This window comes from Rhincodon typus, chromosome 27 (assembly GCF_021869965.1).
Source record: "Rhincodon typus isolate 14 chromosome 27, sRhiTyp1.1, whole genome shotgun sequence".
Taxonomy (NCBI): Eukaryota; Metazoa; Chordata; class Chondrichthyes; order Orectolobiformes; family Rhincodontidae; genus Rhincodon; species Rhincodon typus.
In genome coordinates this window covers 11,691,997-11,711,434 of record NC_063358.1, presented here as the reverse complement: position 1 = coordinate 11,711,434, position 19,438 = coordinate 11,691,997, and the positions used below count along the sequence as shown (strand labels likewise).

Genomic DNA, 19,438 nt, shown 5'->3' with positions numbered 1-19,438 from the left:
AAATTTAAGTAACTGTCCATTTATTTCACAAATAACACATTATCTTATGGTTCTCAAAGACCATTAAGCGGAAGAGGAATCTCCTCAGCTCTGAGTTGTCACCTCATTCCTAGTGTTTGCAGTTAAACTGGATCATGGAATTCTTGTGAAGAGCCAGAGACTTTTTCCAAGGGTGGAGGTAGCTATTAGGAGGGGACATAGTTTTAAAGTGAGTGGAGGTAGATACAGGGGAGGGGTCAGAGGTAGGTTCTTTACTCAGAGAGTGGTAGGGGCATGGAATGCATTGCCGGAGAGGGTAGTGGCGTCGGCCTCATTGGGGCATTTAAGTGGCTATTAGGTAGGCATATGGATGATAGTATAATGTAGGGCTGGAGGTTAGATAGACCTTAGGATTAGGGTAAAAGTTCAGCACAACATCGTGGGCCAAAGGGCCTGTACTGTGCTGTATTGTTCTATGTTCTATCTGCTGTTTTACTACATTCCTTGGGAATTTGAAAGTTACTGCTTTTATAATCCAACCCCCATAGTCATCTGCGAAAGTGAAATCTGGTCACTAAAACAATACACTATGTCTCCCAAGCTTATGTGAATTTTGGATAATCCTATTTTCAAAAGTTGCTAAGAACCTCAGAGATATTTACTGAGAATGATCTCTGAAATACATTATCCAATGTACCCAAAAACTCCACTAAGTCAGCTCAAAATCTTTTTGAGCAACATGACTCCCATCTCCTTTGTAAATCTCTGCTTCAATTCATTGGCAAAAGGGAGAAATTGGATCAAACTTGTAATTATTCAGTTTGTCAGAATTGCAGCTACAAAATAAATGCAGCACGTGGAGGTTACTTGTCATTGTAGTGCAACTTGCTTTTCTACTCTTAACTCTCACATCTGCGTGCTCTACTTGTCAACTTAGTTCATTATACATTCTTATTTGCATGTATGGAACAAAACGATGTACCCTGGCCCAAGCCATTCCATTCTTCTCACGGCCTGGGTTGGTGTAAAAACTGCCGCACAATCACTAACAGCAGGATGTTATTACAGCCTGATTAGTTGCTTTTTTTAAAGTATCTTTTTAAATTAATCAGCTCAGGCATATTATGGCACCTCTCTGTGACATGTTGAACTTAGACCATCTACCAAAATGTATGGACACGATCAATGTTTCACAAGACTTTTTAAACATGATAAGTTTATGGAGGCAGTTTCCATTGCAGATTTTCATCTTCACGTTTGTAACGTTGATATAGAAATAGAGAGAGGACAAATGCTTTACAATGGGAACTGAATTACGTCTATGATGCCTCGATCCAAATATTTTGCAGCTTCTTACTTGCTCAATCTGAAGATTTCGTTTAATCTTGATGCCTTGAGCTGATATTTAATCTGAAATCAGTGCTTGTTTGAGGGGCTTTTGGTTGTTTAAAGTACAAAAATCTGAATCCAAACTTCTCGGCTCATGCCCTGCTTCTTTCACCCACTTCCTGTTTTATCATGAAGCTGGAGTTTGTGCAGGAGACTAGCCCATTTCAAGGAGGTTGGTTGTTCCTTTAACCCTCAGTCATTCCAGCATTTTTCTTTTGGCAGCTTCATCAAAGGTCAGGACTTGGCAGAGTCACAAGGTGAGCATCTTCAAACCTGGTCACAGGTGCCTGCCTGACACCTTCCTCAACTGGGTCCCACTCTTGCCCATGAGCTTTCACCCAATTCCAAGCCCCAAGGCCCCTGATCTCCTTCCACCATCATTCCCCTGATTTTCTTGCATTACCAAGACCACTGATTCTCTCCTTTCATCCACCACCACGCAGCTGCTGATACACTATACCATTCCTGTGGCCTCCACACCACCATCACTCCAAGCACAAGGTAACTCTCCATCCCCCATCCCAATCCCCAACTGAGGCCTTCCAATTCCCTTTTGAGCCTACAATCTTCCCCACGATGACGCATCCCAACCTCCTTCTGGTTAGGTTCCCGAAATCCGTTCCACGCCGACCAATAACCCTTCCCATTCCATCCCAAATTTCTGCCTCTGTCCTGAGCATAGACATATCAGTTTCTGTCGCTGTCACTGTTACGCCGTTGTATGTACCGCTAAGATGTAACCGCACATGTCTTTGTAGCATCTCAATCACTGACAGTGGGCCTCATCAGAAATGGGAATCTTTGTATTTAAATGGGCTGAGATTCAAAGTTCATCAGCTGCTGGATATTGTTGGAGTCAGATAGAGAGAAGGAGCGAAAGGAAACATATTTTGGAAAACAGAAAAGAAGGTTAAAAAAAACATAGGATTAAGTCAAGAGTTGTAAGATTTTATTGCCAGTGTGAAGCCCCACTAGTCATCAGTATAGGCAACAGAATCATTTTGCAGCTGTCTTGATGACCTATAACCATGCAAAGCCAGACTTTACAACAGTGGTTAGACCTCAAAGGTTTCAGCTCCATTTAATTTCTTTTTAATATGTATGGCCCCTGAGTAAATCACTGCCCAAGGCTATGGAGCTGAACAAAAAGTTTAGTGGTACCTAATTACACCAAACACACAGAAACAGTATTTAATACAAATGCACTTTCATATCCAGAAAGTCAGCAGGGGAAGGATAGCATTGGGAACCAATATTTAACAAACATTTATGTACAGAGATACACGTTTCAAACAAGCACCTCCCAATCCAACAACAGATCCACTCTGTTCCTGTTTGTATATTTTTTAAAAAGATTGTACAGTTGCAGAATGTTTGACACACAAATTGGGATTTATATATATTCCTTCTAGCTCAAAGGTATGGATACTACCACTGTTCCTATTTATGGCAGCGCAAATAAATACCCTGTTCATGGCTACTGACTGTAGACAATTAAACACAATTAATAAATAAATTACACAGTCGTTTTTTTAAAGAAATCAATGCATGCGACTACATTTGAAATGAGCATTGACTTATCTCACCTCATTTTCCTCCTTTACAAAAATCTTTGCGTTTATATAGTGCCATTAAAGTAGTAGAACATTTCAGGAACATTATGAAAGAAAGTAGGACACAATCACTGAAGGAGGTACTAGGACAGGTGACAAGCTCAGTCAAAGAGGTAGGTTTTAAGGTTTCAATAGGAGACAGAGGGGTTTTGTGAGGAAATTCCAGAACCTCTCTGAATGGAAGAAATGACTACCAAAGGTGAGCAAGAAAATTGGAGAGGTGAAGGAGGGCAGTGTAGGAGGGAAGCATTGATCTTGGAGGGTCACTGGATCAGAAATCATAGAGGTAGGGAGAGGTAGGTCATGAAGGGATTTGAAAACAAGAATGAGAATCTTAAAATTGACCAGGAGCCAATGCAGGTCAAGGAACATTGGGATATCAATCCAACAGTTAATGAAGATTGCTGGAGAGTACAGTATGATAAATAATGCTTGATTTAGCTTCTGTAGCAACTCTTAACAATATCAGATTACTCTTCCATTGTAGTGGTGTAACCAGAATTTTAATTGTGAAGGTATTTATCTTTCCCAGAGAAGCTGCTGCAGCTGGTCAGATGTTTATATTTAGTTGTCAGTCTCAGACTTTGGCAATGCCAGAGATCAAGGGGTTTCTTCCAATGAGCAATTGCTGAAAATTTCTCCCATCAGGAGGCATTGATGACTGAAGAGATGTCGTATTTAACACGGAATGTAGGTTACTATTTTCAGCAGTTTTGCAAATATAAAAAGAATGATGACAATTCACAGGTGAAGCCGCAGAGAGGCAACGCATGTGCGCGGAAAATAAATCTCATGTTTTCTTCTCCCAGTCGTTACGCAGAATGGTCGGGTTTATTCCAGTCTTTTGCAGCGTTAAACACTGACTGAGCAAAACCCCTTGTGTTTGCTTCGGATTGCTACAAAGCAATTTTTTTGGGCCCTGAATAAATGTGACCAGACAAAATATGAAGTGCATGTTGTGATGCTAGCATCCAGCAGTGATGAGCTGACACACAGAGATGCAAGTTTTGACAGTCTGACATTTAATCACAATCGAATCTTGGATGTTTGCAGTCCTATATGTTCAGGTACATGTAAATTCATGTCTCTGTCTGGTGAGTGGTAGACAAATAGACAAAGTAAAATATACCTGCATCAGTTTGCATTGCTGGTTTTGGTTAGAGATAAAAAGGCTTCCTGAGAAGGTTTAATTACCCCTAGCAAGTGCCCATCACCTACCCTTCCCTCCATGGAGAGGTGAGGCTCAGGAAGTGGAAGGTGAGGTGAATTTCCTCAGAGTTTTATAGAACCATGGAATCCCTACAGTATGGGCAGGAGTGGGCAAGGGCTAGGATGGGGAAGGGAAGAAAGGGGAAGGAGAGAGGAGGACAGGGAAGGCAGAGGAGAGGAGGAGAAGGACAGGAAGAGCAGGGGAGAAGGGTGGGAGGAGGAGAGGGGAGGGGAGGAAAGAGAAGAGAGAATCAAGGGAGATGAGAAGGGGAGGGGAGGGAAGAGGAGGAGACTGAATGGAGGAGCAGAGAAGAGGAGAAGAAGGGGGGAAGGTGTGAGGAGGGGGTGAGAGGGAGAACAGGAAGGGAGAAGGGGAGTGGGAGGGGGAACGGACCAGGAGGAGAAGAGAAATGAGATGGATGGGAGGAGTGGGGATGCAGCCAAGCTTGGCCACGCCATCGGTGTTGTTGTTTGACTGGGTGCCACTAGGACAGGCTACATGCTATGCTACCACTGTGGGAGTATCCTCTCTACAGGGGTACTCCCAGGCACACAAACAGGGGACCAAATGCTGACCATCCAGCCTGCTGCTGGGAGGGTGCCTCCAGCTGGTTAAACTGATGCCTGCAACAATCTGGAGGCTGTCTGGAAAATCCCAGTGATGTCCACCACAGATCCAGAGTGGTCGCCAGTGTAGGAAGGGAGGAGGGCTGTGAAAATTTCATCCCAAGGTGACTGCAGGAGAACCCTCCAAGGTGGCTCAGTGGTTAGCATTGCTACCTCACTGCGCCAGGGACCCGGGTTTGATTCTACCCTCGGGCGACTGTCTGTGTGGGTTTCCTCCGGGTGCTCTAGTTTCCTCCCACAGTCCAAAGATGTGCAGATTAGGTGGATTGGCCATTTAAATTACCCATAGTGTGCATGGATGTGTAGGCTAGGTGGATTAGCCATGGGAGGGATAGGGTGGGATGCTCTTTGGAGGGTTGGTGCGGACTTGTTAGGTCGAATGGCCTGTTTCTACATTATAGGGATTCAATAGCAAAGAAACCCCATGGCTGGTGTCAGTGTTTAGACATTGACTTGCAATAGCCTCTTGTTCCACCACTTGAGCTTTTGCTGCTGAGATTGATCCTGATCTGCTGTATCCAGCCAGGGTTTAGTTACTGAATTGTGACCAGCCTCAGGAGTGCTGCTTGTGTTCACTTTGCCAGTCATGATTCCCCCTCTCCGCTTCAGTGATGCATAGCAAAGCCTGGGCAACAGCTCTCAAACAAACCTCTGAAAGCCTGTTCAGAAATGGTAAAATGTCACCGAATCTGCACAGGGTCAGGGAAAGCAGGTCAGTTTTGCTCCTCCCTAAATTGAGCTGCTTCTGTAGCCCCTAGTGACTGGCAGCTCATTCAGGCCAGATCTGGGCTGTGGGGCTCAGCTGCTGCTGGGATCATTGAGCTGTCTATTCGAGGTGGGGCAGTTTGAAATCTTTTAATTTTTTGCCACCTGGGTATTAAGTAAGCATCCCTGGTGAGTAGGGAACAAAGAAGGGGATGTCTGACTAAGAAGAATTACATCATTCTAGGCTTTTCAAATCCCTCATTTGCATCCTGAAACTACCAGTGTTTCTGTTCATTGAGATAGCACCTTCTGCACAAGCCTCCCTGTAGATTTTCAGTTCCTTTGGTGGCAGAGATTAAAATCCACCAGGTTAGTTATCCTACTTAAATCCTTCCCATCCACACAGTAAAGCAAAAGCTTTATCAAACAATTTTGCCCCATTAGTGAAAAACCTTTGAACCTCAGGATGGCCTGACACCATTACACCCTCCTTAAGGGGGACACGGGGCGCGTGAAGTCAAGAGAGTGGCGAAAATAACGCCGATTGGTGTCGTAAGGTTTAAATTCTGACACTTGCTGCATTGTTCCGGATGCTCTTATTTGCATACAGTGCACAGAAAGAGATTAGACAGAGAATTGAGGTCAAGTCAGCAAGGGCGTCTGCTGAGGGCTACAGCTGCCTCTGAGCAAATAACCCTCGGTACCATTTAGAGCAAGTCATGTGGAGTATGTGGGATTTATTAAGAGCACTTTAGTGGCACAATTTAACATGGTCACAAATACTTTATTCTTTAATGATCCCTAAAAAACATCATTGTTACAAACCATTCCATCTGCGTGCGATGTGGGGGAGGGTACTCAGTGCAGGAATGCTTTGCAAGAAATGCTGATCCTTATGTCAGCTGAGGGACGTTTTACTGAAAGGAGTTGTGTTAGCACAACCAGTTCCCACTAAATGGATAATATTTGTATTCAATTGTCTAAATTAAAAATGAACATTAGTATGCAAATCTTACAGCCGTATTGGAATCATTTTCTCTTGACTTTGCAAATGTTCTTCCTGTGTTGTGGTTAGAGTTTGTGACAGTGCTTTCTCTTTTTAAATTTTATTTTTAGTCAGACCACTGCGTATATTTAAAAAAAGACTCACGACAAGGAATCTTTCAAAGGCTCTTTCAGATAGTGGTGACTGTGCTCGAAGTGTTACAAAGAAAAATAAGGAATTGTTTTAAGGTCACCTCTGCAGCCCATGATGATTGAAATCGGACAACACCTGAAATGTTGAGAGAAGGAATCCAGGCTTTCTCAGGCGATTAATAATGTCCGGGAGATGCTGATAATTCAGCTGGTCTTGTGCAACTTTGACAGTAAGTGACAAAACTGTCAGATCCCTGTTAATTAAACTTGGTTTACCCCCAAATGGCTGACTGCAAGAAAATGACATTTTCATCTCACTCATGGTCTGTATCTCTCACGCAGAACCCGGGGATCACATACTCACAGCCGAGACAAGCATTTCCACTGCTGGTTACATTTCAAAACGAATTCAGTTTGTTGCTACTTGCTGATTTAAATTGTTTGTTTACATGCTGTGCGCTGTTTTGGAGTTGATCCAAAATAGTGTATTTAAGGCCAACACTTTTTTTTGTAAACACGCCCAAAGTTATCATATTCTTCATCAGGGGCACTGCCATTAATTGCCTTTATGCACAACAGCAGTCTCTTTTGCATGTGCCCAAAATTCCTGTTTTAAGCTTTTAAAGCAGTCATGAGATTTGAAGTTGCAAGAGCAATTTAAAAAAAACACTTTAAAAAGTGACATCCAGAACAGAAAACGTTTGTAATTTGGCCGTGAGCTGAAAAGCCGCAGGGATTTCTTCCAGAGGGCGTAGTGGAGGGCAGCAGAAAAAGGGGTTGCTGTTATGAGTCGTCAGAAGACAAGCATCCCAGGATGGTTACAGATGAGCTACAAAGGATGTACAAAAGATGAATGTGACACTCGTTGACAGCAGATCTTCTGGAAGGTGTGGCTGCAAGCAGCAGCAGACGTCTAGTGGGGTAGAACGCCACTCTGAAGGAGTCAATTTGGAGTGCAAAACATGGTGATTTTATCAAGTCAGCATTTACAATGGTTTAAATCAAACGTGAGCTTAAAGGGCAGCCTCTAGGCTTCCTCTGATTTCGATTTTCCAGTTCAACACTTTCAACTTCTCACCTGTCTTTTGAAGCTTTCAAAGCATGGACCTGTTCCTCATTATGTGGACACTTCTAAAACATCTTCTAAACATTTCCAACTGAATTATCAATCTCGCCACTAACTTGCAGAACGGCGCAGGTAAAATTTGAGATATTCCAACATGTTGCACAGATTCTTTTTCCCTCAGTTCTCATTTAGCTGCCATCCAAGCTTCAGTTGCACAGGGGTGTGGAATGGAAGGATTGGTGTCAAAGTGCAGCAACATAGGCATCATACAATCACACCAAAAGGAAGAGTGCCATGCAAGGGCCAGGCACTGCTCACATGGACAGTAGTACATTGATAGGTAAAGTCACTTTGGTTTGATCTTGGGCTTCGAGATAAGGAGGCAGGCACATGATGCAGAACCAAAGGAAAAATAAATGGCTGAATGTTGTCCTTGTTTACAGGTAAGTATGGGGTGGAATGGGACTGAAGATTCTCAGGGAATTGACAGACATGGACTCCACTCCAAAGCCAAAAGTCTTGATTTAATGAAATGAGGAGTGTTCAGGAAAATGACTGTTATGGAGCTTTGCTGGTCAATTGTGGCTTGTCCATTTTATATTAGACAATTTGGGGTGAATAAATTAAGGTGACACTTTCTTTACTTTTCATAAGGCAGTACCCACTGGAAAACCGACAGTGTTTGAGTGCAGGGTGATTTAAATGTCACCCATCAGTTACAAGGCCTCATTGAAAAATCGGCATTTGTTGAATGTTTAGATAGTATCTGACTGTGTAAAGCTCATTCTGCTGGTCAATATCCATAATCCAGGAAGCAATCCCAATATATCGATTGCTTCATAATCCAAGGTGTCTGCATGATTTCATTGGGCAGATGGTCTACATTCATGGCTGTTAAGTCCAATGAAGAAAATACCCTAGGCAGAGTCTCTGATTTCAGCAACTGACCTTCTGCTGCCAATTCCATGAGCGAGGTTTCATCAAGGAAAGAGGAAATTATATCACTTGTAAAGAGGATGCTAATGTTGGACGATAGTTGGCAAGGAGATGCAGCAAGATTTATTAACTTAACTTCAAATAAGACAAGCTAATGACTCCCCCTGGCAGTGCAGCACCTACTCTCCACTGCACTGGGGTGCCAGCCTGGATTTAGACTCAAATCCTGGATTAGGATTTAAAACCAAAACCTTCTGAGTCAGGGAGTGCTAGCCACAGTCGACACATTCCGCAGCGTAAGCTTGAGATCGGCTGTGAAATAAAAGCTAGTCCATTCACCTTGCAGAGGTTCAAAAATTAGGAAAAGCTGAACATTTGCCATTTTAAAATGGGTCTAGCTCATTTAAAAAAAAATGAATCTGGATTTGTAATGTTCAATAGTATCCCAAGAGGCTTTATAGATAGACGTATGGAAAACAGATGCTGAACCAGTAAAGGAGAAATTGGAGTTCTGAGAAAGGGTCACCAGACCCGAAACATTAACTCTGATTTTCTCTTCACAGATGCTGCCAGATCTGCTGAGCTTTTCCAGCAACTTCTGTTTTTGTTTGTGAAGGAGAAATTAGAAACAAGTGATCAAACGCTCGATCAATTAAAACTTCCAGGAAATTTCTAAGGGGTGAGCTAAAGGTAAGGTACATAGGAACAGGAGTAGACCATTCAGCCCCTTGAGCCTGTTCTACCATTCAATGAGATCATGGCTGATCTGTGGCGTAACTCCATATACCTGTCTTTGGTCTTTATCCCTTAATACCATTGCTTAACAAAAAATGTATTGACCTCAGATTTAAAATTAACAAGAGATATAGCATCCACTGCCATTTGTGGAAAATGCTGGGAGAGAGATTTCCAGAAATTAGCACCTTTCAGGATGAAGACTTTGATAGCTTTGGTGAAGCAAAAGTAACGTCAAAAGGATTGAAGTCTTCGAATCAAGAAATAGACATGGTGGTGTAATGCTATGTGACTGTAATGTTGAATTCAAGCCACGCCACGACAAATTGAACATTTGAATTCATTTTAAAGCCTACATCCCGCGAATGATCTTTTCGAAGTATGAAGTTCTTGGGACGGAAGCACTTGGAATTATAACTGCATAAGCTCTTAAACATGCTGCTCACTTAGGTGAATAAAATAGACAATGCAATTTTCAATACATTTACATTGTGGGGAAGTGGATGAAAATATATTGAAGGAGGTTGAAGAAATAGGGTGGATCAATGTTGGAATTTCCGGTCAGGAAGACAGATTTTGACCTTGATATTTTGGGAGCTGGGGGGGCGGGGGGTGCAAATGATGATTCATGAAGATGAGTAATAGTGTCCGAAGAGAAATGTGTGGCTGATATCAGTCAATTTCTCGGTCATGTGTCTGAAACCCTCTGTACACACAGTTGTATTTGATGGCATAATGCATTTCCAGACTGCAGTTGGCATTTGTATATCTTTGATCATGCTCTTTTTTGAGCCTTCAATTTCTATTTTGTTGTTTAGTATGTACCCTGCTCGGGCTGACAAGGATCCAGGATTCCTTTATTCTTTCCAGGAATTAAATAGTAATCTCCAGGAAACTATTGCCAGCAACCCAGAGGAAAAGACACTCTTGGGGAAAATAAATAACTGGATGAAAATGAAGGGAAAGAAAACCAAAGTGCAGCCTAGGAGAATGTCACTCTGCCCTTCCTTGGTCGATAACCATTTCACTGGTTAGTATTTGGTACTGCAAGGTGCCCTGTCCAGTTTCACATACCTGGCAACAGTCGATGGCCAGGTGCCAGAACAAGTTTCCAGGACTTGTGATAGTTGTGTGAGCCACGTTGAGTGGGCTACAGCACTGTAATAGCACCAGCTGTCCGGTGAATGACTGTCTTCCTAATAATGCTCATCACGTAAGGAGTGGACAAAGTTTTAGACCTCAGACAGCCAGTCAATAGAAGAGAGAACAGGAGCCTAGTCTTTATCCATTAAAAGCTCCAATTTACAGGGACACAAAATAGGCAAGGGAGATCAAGGTATCACCAACAGTGCCTTTGCAAAATATTCCAAATATGATGGCAAAAGGGTGACTCAGCAGTTGTGTCCTCTTCCAAACTAACTTAACCACTATTGAGACTGGAATCACTCAAAACCATTTCCCCTGGAGAAGACATGTCCTTCGTCTGCCTGACACCAGGCTCCCAAAGCAACAGCCGCAGCAAGAGACCTATAAGGAATACTCTCCAATATCCCTGAGGAGGTCAAAGCTACCTGATCACTCAGGCACATGACCGAGATGGAAAAGGTTCACTGAGGAAAGCACTAAACACATCAAGAGACTTCATCACGAGCGGTCAGAGATGATATTAAGGCATCAAAAGGCGTGCAAAGGCTTCCAGAAAAAAAAATTGACCCATCCCTTTAAGCACCACCATGTGGCAGAGTCTGAGGATCACACATTAGACTTAGCAACTTTCTCAGAACCTGTGGACATAGTGAAAGTAATTCTTCAATCTTGTAAAACTGCCTAAGAAGACACCACTTAAATTGCTCATATCCAGATGTATGAACACAGGCGAAATTCCAATTAATGTACCTAAAGGGTAGAAGGTTTAGATGGGGTGTGAGGAAAAACCTTTTCACCCGGGGTGGGAATCTGAAACTCTCTGCCTGTAAGGATGGTAGTGGTAGGAACTCTTAAAATTTACAAAGTATTCCAATGTACTTGTGATGCCAAGGTATACAAGGCTATGGTCCAAGTGCTGGAAAACGGGATTAGAATAATTAGGGATAGTAGGAACTGCTGATGCTGGAGTCTGAGATACAAAGTGTAGAGCTGGATGAACACAGCAGGCCAGGCAGCATCACAGGAACAGGAAAGCTGACGTTTCGGATCTGGACCCTTCTTCAGAATAATTAGTGCTGTTTTTGACTGGTGCTGACTCGATGGGCCAAACGGGCCTTTTTCCCTAAGCCTATTGCTGTACACCTCTATGCCTGTATGTCTGTGTCACCTGATCACAAATAAATCCCATTGACAAGTAAGAAGAAACTCCACCTCCAGAAGTTCATACCAGAAAGACTGGGTTTGCTGTCCATCAAAACTGTTGCAGATTCTCAGGGTCCTACTCTCTGAATGAACAACAATGAATAATGATCCAAATTAGCTGACGTGGAAAGCTTGAGGCCATGAGTTCAACATGACACAAAAGCCTCAATTGAATTGGCAGTGGAAAATCTCCCTTTAGAGTTTGAATTAAGAACAGAGAGAATTTTTAAAGCCATTTATGTGTCCAAAACCGCTGAAATGTTAAGGCAAAACAATCAAATCCCCCAAGGGATTAATAGCTCTTCACAAAAAATGCAAATCATTGAAGAAAAGATACCAAAATTAACTTGGGTAGATTAGAAACCCAAGTCGCGTCTCTGACTCTAACACAGAAGGGAAGAAATATGGGTTTTCAACATATAAATCAAAGTACTACGATTTACTAACAGCTATTATGTTTCTTTTAAAATGAAAGTGCTGAAGTATAATTAAAATACCATTAAAAGATTTGATAAATTTCCATATAAAGCTTCATCATTAATTTTGGATATAATTGGCATTTTATTGCTGCTTTGATTAGATTTGTAGTTTAATATCTCATGTTAGTGCAAATGCAGGGAAATTTTAATTCTACCTGATATTGGGTATCTGCAATCTCCCTTTTGAAAAGCTGGGCAAGTTATAATTCAACCATAAATTCTACTGCTACCAAATGACATTGAAAATTTGTACAGGGGACTGAGGTATTTGTTACAAATCCTCATACAGTAGAGAGTCACAGAAATTTAGAATTTCCTGTGGCCAACTCACAGCTCCTGCCATGAGTTAGATATGTCTCTGTGCCTTTCAGCTGAAAGCATTTGTCCACATTATTACTGGAAGTGTGTGATGATAATGGGGGCACAGCAAGAGACAACAGGGTATCTTGGGCCTGAGTGAACAGGCAACCAATAGTATATCTGTTCAAGCGATGGAATTTATAAACTGAGGAAAACAAACAGGGGAAGAACTGAGAAGGTGGTGAACTAAAGTTGGGGAAGTCAAAGTTACATAAGGTGCAGCAAGAGAAATAAGAGAGGGAAGAAGAAACATTTAGAGTTAGAGAGAAAGAAAGAAAGGGTCAGAGATGAAAAATAAGAAAACAATCATTATAAATTAAAATTTGACCTTTCTAAAATTTCCCACAAAAAGTCAAAATTTGAAGGAGGGAGCTTCAGATTGGGAACAGTTAATTTTCTGATCCACAGAAATTGATGATAATTAACAATTATTTCAACAATAAAATGATACTTTATACTAAAATGGTACTAAACAAAAAAAAACAAAGAACTGCTGATGCTAGAAATCAGAAACAAAAACAGAAATTGCTGGAAAATTCCAGAGATCTGGCAGCATTTGTAGAGAGAAAGCAGAATTCATTGTCTGGGTCCAGTGACCCTTCTTCAGAACTTTGTGAAGGAGGGTCACTGGACCTGAGAAGTTAATTCTGCTTTCTCTCCACCGGTGCTGCCAGACCTGCTGAGTTTTTCCAGCGATTTGTGTTTTTGTATTAAGAAGGTACTTCTGTTTGTAATTGTTGGTCCTAAATATCTGTTGGGTTTACTTTATATGTAGAAAATTATGACATGAAAACTGGCAACAGTGAGGCAGACCGTGTAATGTTGCCTTTGTGAAATTAACAGGAGAGTGGATCAATGTTGACAGTAATATTTGGGAATTTGCATTTGTTCTTTGGCTGATGTTGCTGGACCATCGATGATTAACCAGCAGTGAATGCCACTAACATGTCATGTGTACTCTCTCTGAAGCCAGGTTCTTGGTTCATTGTCTGATGATGCTTCGTCTTGAGCAATTTTCTTTGCAGTTTCCTGTTGCCATTGGCTAATGCTTTGTCATTGTTTTTCACTCCGAGGTGCAGGGTGAGGAGGGCAGATCTTAAGTCTTCGTTAGCCGTGACGGGAATTGCATCCATGTTGTGGACACTTTTCCGCATCGCATGCTAGCCATTCAGCCAACTGATCTATCCAGTCTCCAAGCAACATTAGCCTCATCATTATTTTGAAAGCAAAGTGTGTCCCATTATCTCATTTTGTAATCTGCAAATGATTTCAGGGAACCACTCCAAAGCTCAGTGACAGGCATCTGAATGGATGTAAATATGTAGATTTGTTGCCTTCAGCATTTTATAATGCATATAAACATACTAAGTAAGCTTTTTTAGAAATGAGATATGCAATGTATGACACAGATCTTTTATCAGCTTCTATCACCCTGGAGAACAGTAGAATTTTATTAAAGAATATCTTTGCCAAACATTGGGCAATATTGTACATTGATGAATAACCTCATTTGGAGATCAGAATCTTAAAGCTTTATAGATGCAAAATTACCAATATGGGAATTATTTTGTTTTTCTCTAATACTTACATCTGTCTCTGCAACTCATTTTCCTGTGTCGGAAAAATCTACAGCTATGGTGTGCAGTGAGTAAAAATGTAAGGGAAGATTTTCTGTTTGAATATTTTTGGTTGGTGACTTAGCAACAATCATATAAATCTATCAGCAGACTTCATGAATTTTATATATCTTATAATTGCAATATTTGAAATGACCATTGGGAAATTAGTTTGAATTATTTCTAAGTTAATTTCTGAACAACTAACTGACCCAAACTGCCCTGGACAAATTGATCTGGGCGATAGCACATCAGCTGCAAATACTAAAGAATGTTTTCTCAAACCAAATAAGCACTCAAACTATTTTGGAGGAGTTTTCGTTTTGCATATTTATTTGGAGAATAGAAAGAAGCTAGTGTGAAATGGGCCAGCAATATGTTAACCCTTGTTGGATGCTGTCACAAATAATCCTACAATTGCTTCTGATTCAAATGCCCTTAATCCACTTTAGATAAACAGAGGGTAACTTGGCAGCCAACTGAGCAATATACCACATTTGAGGTATTTCTTTTTGATGAGTGTGATTTCATCTAAATCCCAAACAGATTTAAATAAAAACATTTAGTGCTGGATATACTTACAGATCTGCCAACATCTGCTGAGAGAGGAAATATGTTAATATTTCAGGTTGAGGTTTCATCTGCCTGTTTCTCTCAACATAGGTGTTGCCAATTCTGCTGAGTATTTCCAGCATTTTTAGCTTCTATTTCAGATATCCAGTATATGTAATACTTCACTTTTCCAAAATAATTCTAGTCTGATCAATCAAGTCAGTTTAGTTTGTGTAACTGAAGTCATCATCACAAGGCATTCATCCATATCCCTGAAGAATGGATTTTATCTGTTCATGTTGTTTGAGGGTCATCCTGGTTGAATTGAAGACCAGAGGTTTGTAGGGTCCTATATAGAATGTAGGAGGTCTTGTGCAGTGTGTAGTGTCCCTGCCTCTGGGCCAGACACGATCAGTTGGTGTCCAACCCAGGACTTGATTGTCAAGCAAGGTGAATTCATAATATCAGCCAACCTGAAAGTCCTGACAACACACACTTCAATGGCAAGCAGTAAGGATGGGAGAGATTCCTGGTCACATGTGATGGAAAGAACATTAGAACTTGAACCATCACTGTTGATAGCTCCGGACTACAACCCGAAAGTGAATGTGTATGTTGCCATAGCAATTTGTACCTACTGAGTGAACTGTAACACATCACATGGACATTGTCCAAATTGGTCATAAATTGTGCCAAATAACATGCATAGCTGTGACTTTGCCTAACTCACTGGGACGCTAGAGTTTGAGGGTTGGTGACACAGTTTTTTGACAGAGGCTAACAAGTACAGCCTCACTTGCTGTTCCAAATTGGCACAAAACGCCAGCTTGAAGATTCAGCAGCCTTGGTAAACTTGTTGAAAAATGAATACACAGTTTTACAAATCCCAAAGTGCAGGCACAAATTTTTAATTTCTCCTGCTCTCCAGCCTATCACAGACCTTCCCCTTTTGTTCTTCTTCCCACCTTTTCACCTTTGGTTTGCTCACAGTCCATTACATTTCTAACTGTTCTCAGTTCAGATAAAAGGCCAGAAATCTGTAATATAAATTCTGTTTCTCTCCCAACATGCTGAGCGTTTCTAGTCACTTCTGTGTTCTTTATTATCATAAGGATGCTTCTACCTATGAATAGGGAAAGAAGAGGAAAGTTAGAAAAGAAAATTGAGCAGAGAATAAAATAAGTTGACAATTCTCCAATGTTTGTCTTTTGCAAAGTCAATTATCACACTGAGTTAGAAAATACTTTCTACCCAGAATACAGAACGTACAAATAAAACTGGTGAGAGATTAATTGCGGGTGTATTTCATGTGCTATTGTACATAAGGAGACTGAAAGGGAGATTTTATGTTCCAGGGGAAAAGGTAAAGGAGCCTGCTGCAATTTCCACAGCTGAACTGTCTGACTCACTCAGAGAAAGAGGAAGATAACAACAGGAAAGATTACTTGATTTATCATATCAATGCAGCACCACACTTTTAAAACATTTCTTGCCGCAAGAAATGTGCTGTGCCAAAAATACCAAGAAGCCAATTTGTCTAGTGAAGATGCTAAATGTTGCTCAACCTCACAGTCAGATACTCTGTTTCGCTTTGAGTGTTCAATATAATTCAACTCACCAAACAGGGAATTGTAAAGGAATTAGAAGACAAACAGCAATGAAACTTTAAACATTGCTTAATTGAGCAGTTACTTAATAATTTAAATCTTCATGCATATTCATTTAGCTAACAGAATATATTAATTTAACAGTTTTGAACCCATATCATTTATAATACATTATAAATATTCATCAATTTTCTTCACTACCATCATGATCTTTGCTTTACAAATGACTTTGGTTTTAAAGTTTGAAAGCACAATTCGATTTCTTTCATACTTTTAAACATTGTAGTACTGTATTCATGTCATTCTCTTTTTCTTATATTATAAATGAAGAGTGTTGAGCAGAAATAGTTTAACTCTGTCCTCATGCTGCACTCCATGCCACTTAGGGAACCCACAAGTGGTTGGGTGCAGGAACGGTAGCAGTGCCACCTAGTCAGTAGACTATTAACTCTAATGCTTAGTGCTAATGTATGATAGAGCAATCTCAAGGGAGCTTCTTTCTGTTTCTAACCATGTGTTCTTTTGTAACTGAGTTGAAAATTGGGAGAAATGAATTTAGGGCAGTTACTAGCAAATCCAGCACTAAATTTTCTTCATCCAGAGAGTGTTTAGATTGTCAAGCTCATAGTTGAGGTGAATAGTGCTGATGCCTTTAAGGGGAAACAAGATAAACACAAGATGGAGAAAGGAGTAGAAGGACTTTGCTGATGGGTTAGACAAAGACAAATCAAAGAAGATTTAGGTGGAATATAAGCACATGCTCAGACTAGTTGGGCTGATTGACCTGCTCTCGTGCTGTAAACCTCATGCAATTCTTTCCAAAACCTGAACTGGTTTGATCCAAAGATTGTGGTCTTGAAATGGAAAGTATTCCATTCTTTCATAGGCAACATTCCACACTTTGATGAGTACAGCACTCAATGGAAAAAAGACATTAATTTGTCACAGGCTCCTGTAGCCACATTGTGAACACACCCTCGGCTCCAAGCAAACATAGCAGGGCGATACAAGTTCTTTGATGCAAAATGAGAACCTGGGTGAAGATCAAAGTTCAGTGTTTCAGTATTAGAGTAACTAATGCCTTTTTCTTGCTGCTCTTTTAAGCCTGAATAGTGCTGATCAATTTATTGTGTAACTTTTAACGTGAAGCTATCTTTATTTCCAAAATGGCTTTCTTTTGCATATCTCTCAGAAGTTATTACAATCATAACATCACAATAACAGAAGACTTCTTTAAGTTTAATGTTTCTATTAAATGTAGTTTATTTATGAATAAAAAAAATCAATAAGAATGAAAACGTTTTTGCATTACACAAAATGGCCCATGTCTCATCACATGACACTATTATGAGTGATGCAGTTGCTATGCTTCAGTTTTCTCAATGCATGCACAACATTTACTTTTGGTTTTGGCATGCAGAAGTTAAATTTAACATCTATGAACCACTGGTTAAACTGTCTGCAGATAGAACAAACAAGCTTGATGTATCAATAACATCCACATTTGCTTTTTGGAATCCTGTCTTCTAATAACATTGCAGCCAATTCTCAAGGAGCAAAACAGAATTTGTAGAATGCTAACCATCAAAAATAAATTGCTGCAGCAAATTTTCATTATACTGTTACATAGTAAAAAATAGTTTTGCACGTTCCCTCGGCCAGCTGTGCATTGGAAACAGAAGCTTTGAGCATTCTTAATTGAGACTCAGATTTATAACTACAGAAGCATGAAGCCCGTGTTCCACCTTTATGACAGGCGTTTCTGCTGTGTAAAACTGTCTTCTTACATGATATTTTCCCATGATATTTTCTCATTGTTTGTTCTACATCAGGGCTTCCAAATGTGGGGGTTGGGAGCCCAACTGAGGTTTTGAGCTGAAACTTTTGGCTCCTGAACCTAGAGGCAGTAAATGGCTGCTGTTGAGCTCTGATCAAGTTATAACAGCTTGGTCCCATTCTAATAGGTCCCTGCTCCCAAAACCCCACACCCTCTTCTCAAAGGTCCTGATGACCGGTCTCGTTATGGCAGTCCCAACAATACAAGGGGAAATAGTTTAGGAAGTACTGTTCTCCATTGTGTATCACAGATGTGAAAGATTGATTGAAATATTGTTCTTCATTTTGATCATTTATGCAAGAAGAGCTACAGATGCCAAGCAGATACACATGTATGTAGTGGTAGTGTCACCATACTAACAAACCAAAGGCCTGGGCTAATGCTCTGGCAAGAAAAGCAAAATACTGCAGATACTGGAAATCTGAAACAAACATGGAAAGTGTTGGAGAAACTCAGCAGGTCTACAGCATGCATGCAGAGAGAAACAGAGTTAATGTTTTGTGTCTGATATGACTTTTCTTCTAAGTAGAATGCTCTGGGGATATGAGTTCAAGTCCCACCACCATTGTGGAATTTAAATTCAATCAATCAATAAATCTGGAATTGAAAACATACCTCATAGCAATCAGTCAACCATTGTTGATTTCTTCAAATCTCACTCCATTCACTAATGTCCTTTAATGAAGGAAGTCTGCAATCTTTACCTGATCTGGCCTACATGTGACTCCCACAACCACAGCTGATTCTTTGCCCTTGGACAATCAGAGATGGGCAATAAATGCTGATGTCGTTTGCAACACCCACATCCCATGAATTAATTAAAAAAAAGAACTTCAGTATCAATAGATGTGAGCTGGTATGCATTGCTGGTAGAAACAAGGAAAGTAAATGTCTAAGTGGGTTAGCAGATGGATGATAGAGAAGAGTACAGGTACAGAAAATGCTGAAACCAGAGCTGTAGTTTAATTGCTGGAGCAGAGAGGCTGACGTTTCGGGCCTAGACCCTTCATCAGAAAAGGGGGAGGGGAAGGGCGTTTTGAAATAAATAGGGAGAGAGTGGGAGGCGGATGGAAGAGGGATAGAGGAGAGGATAGGTGGAGAGGAAACAAACAGGTCGAAGAGGCGGGGATGGAGCCAGGAAAGGTGAGTGTAGGTAGGGAGTTAGGAAGGGGATAGGTCAGTCCAGGGAGGACGGACAGGTCGAGGGGGCGGGATGAGGTTGGTCAGTAGGAGATGGAGGTG

The 19,438-nt window shown here is 40.9% G+C and overlaps 1 long non-coding RNA gene across 2 annotated transcripts; it reads left to right on the top strand.

The window, feature by feature from the left end:
• The first annotated feature begins 5,778 nt into the window (after window positions 1–5,778).
• Window positions 5,779–17,657, top strand: LOC125486283. 2 transcript variants are annotated; one of them, XR_007264964.1, is made up of 3 exons: window positions 5,779–5,891; window positions 6,639–7,857; window positions 13,664–16,434. It is a non-coding gene; the product is annotated as an uncharacterized LOC125486283 (long non-coding RNA). The 2 variants fall into 2 exon arrangements; XR_007264963.1 differs by lacking the exon at window positions 5,779–5,891 and adding an exon at window positions 6,068–6,248 and having other exon boundaries at window positions 13,664–17,657.
• The last annotated feature ends 1,781 nt before the right edge of the window (window positions 17,658–19,438 follow it).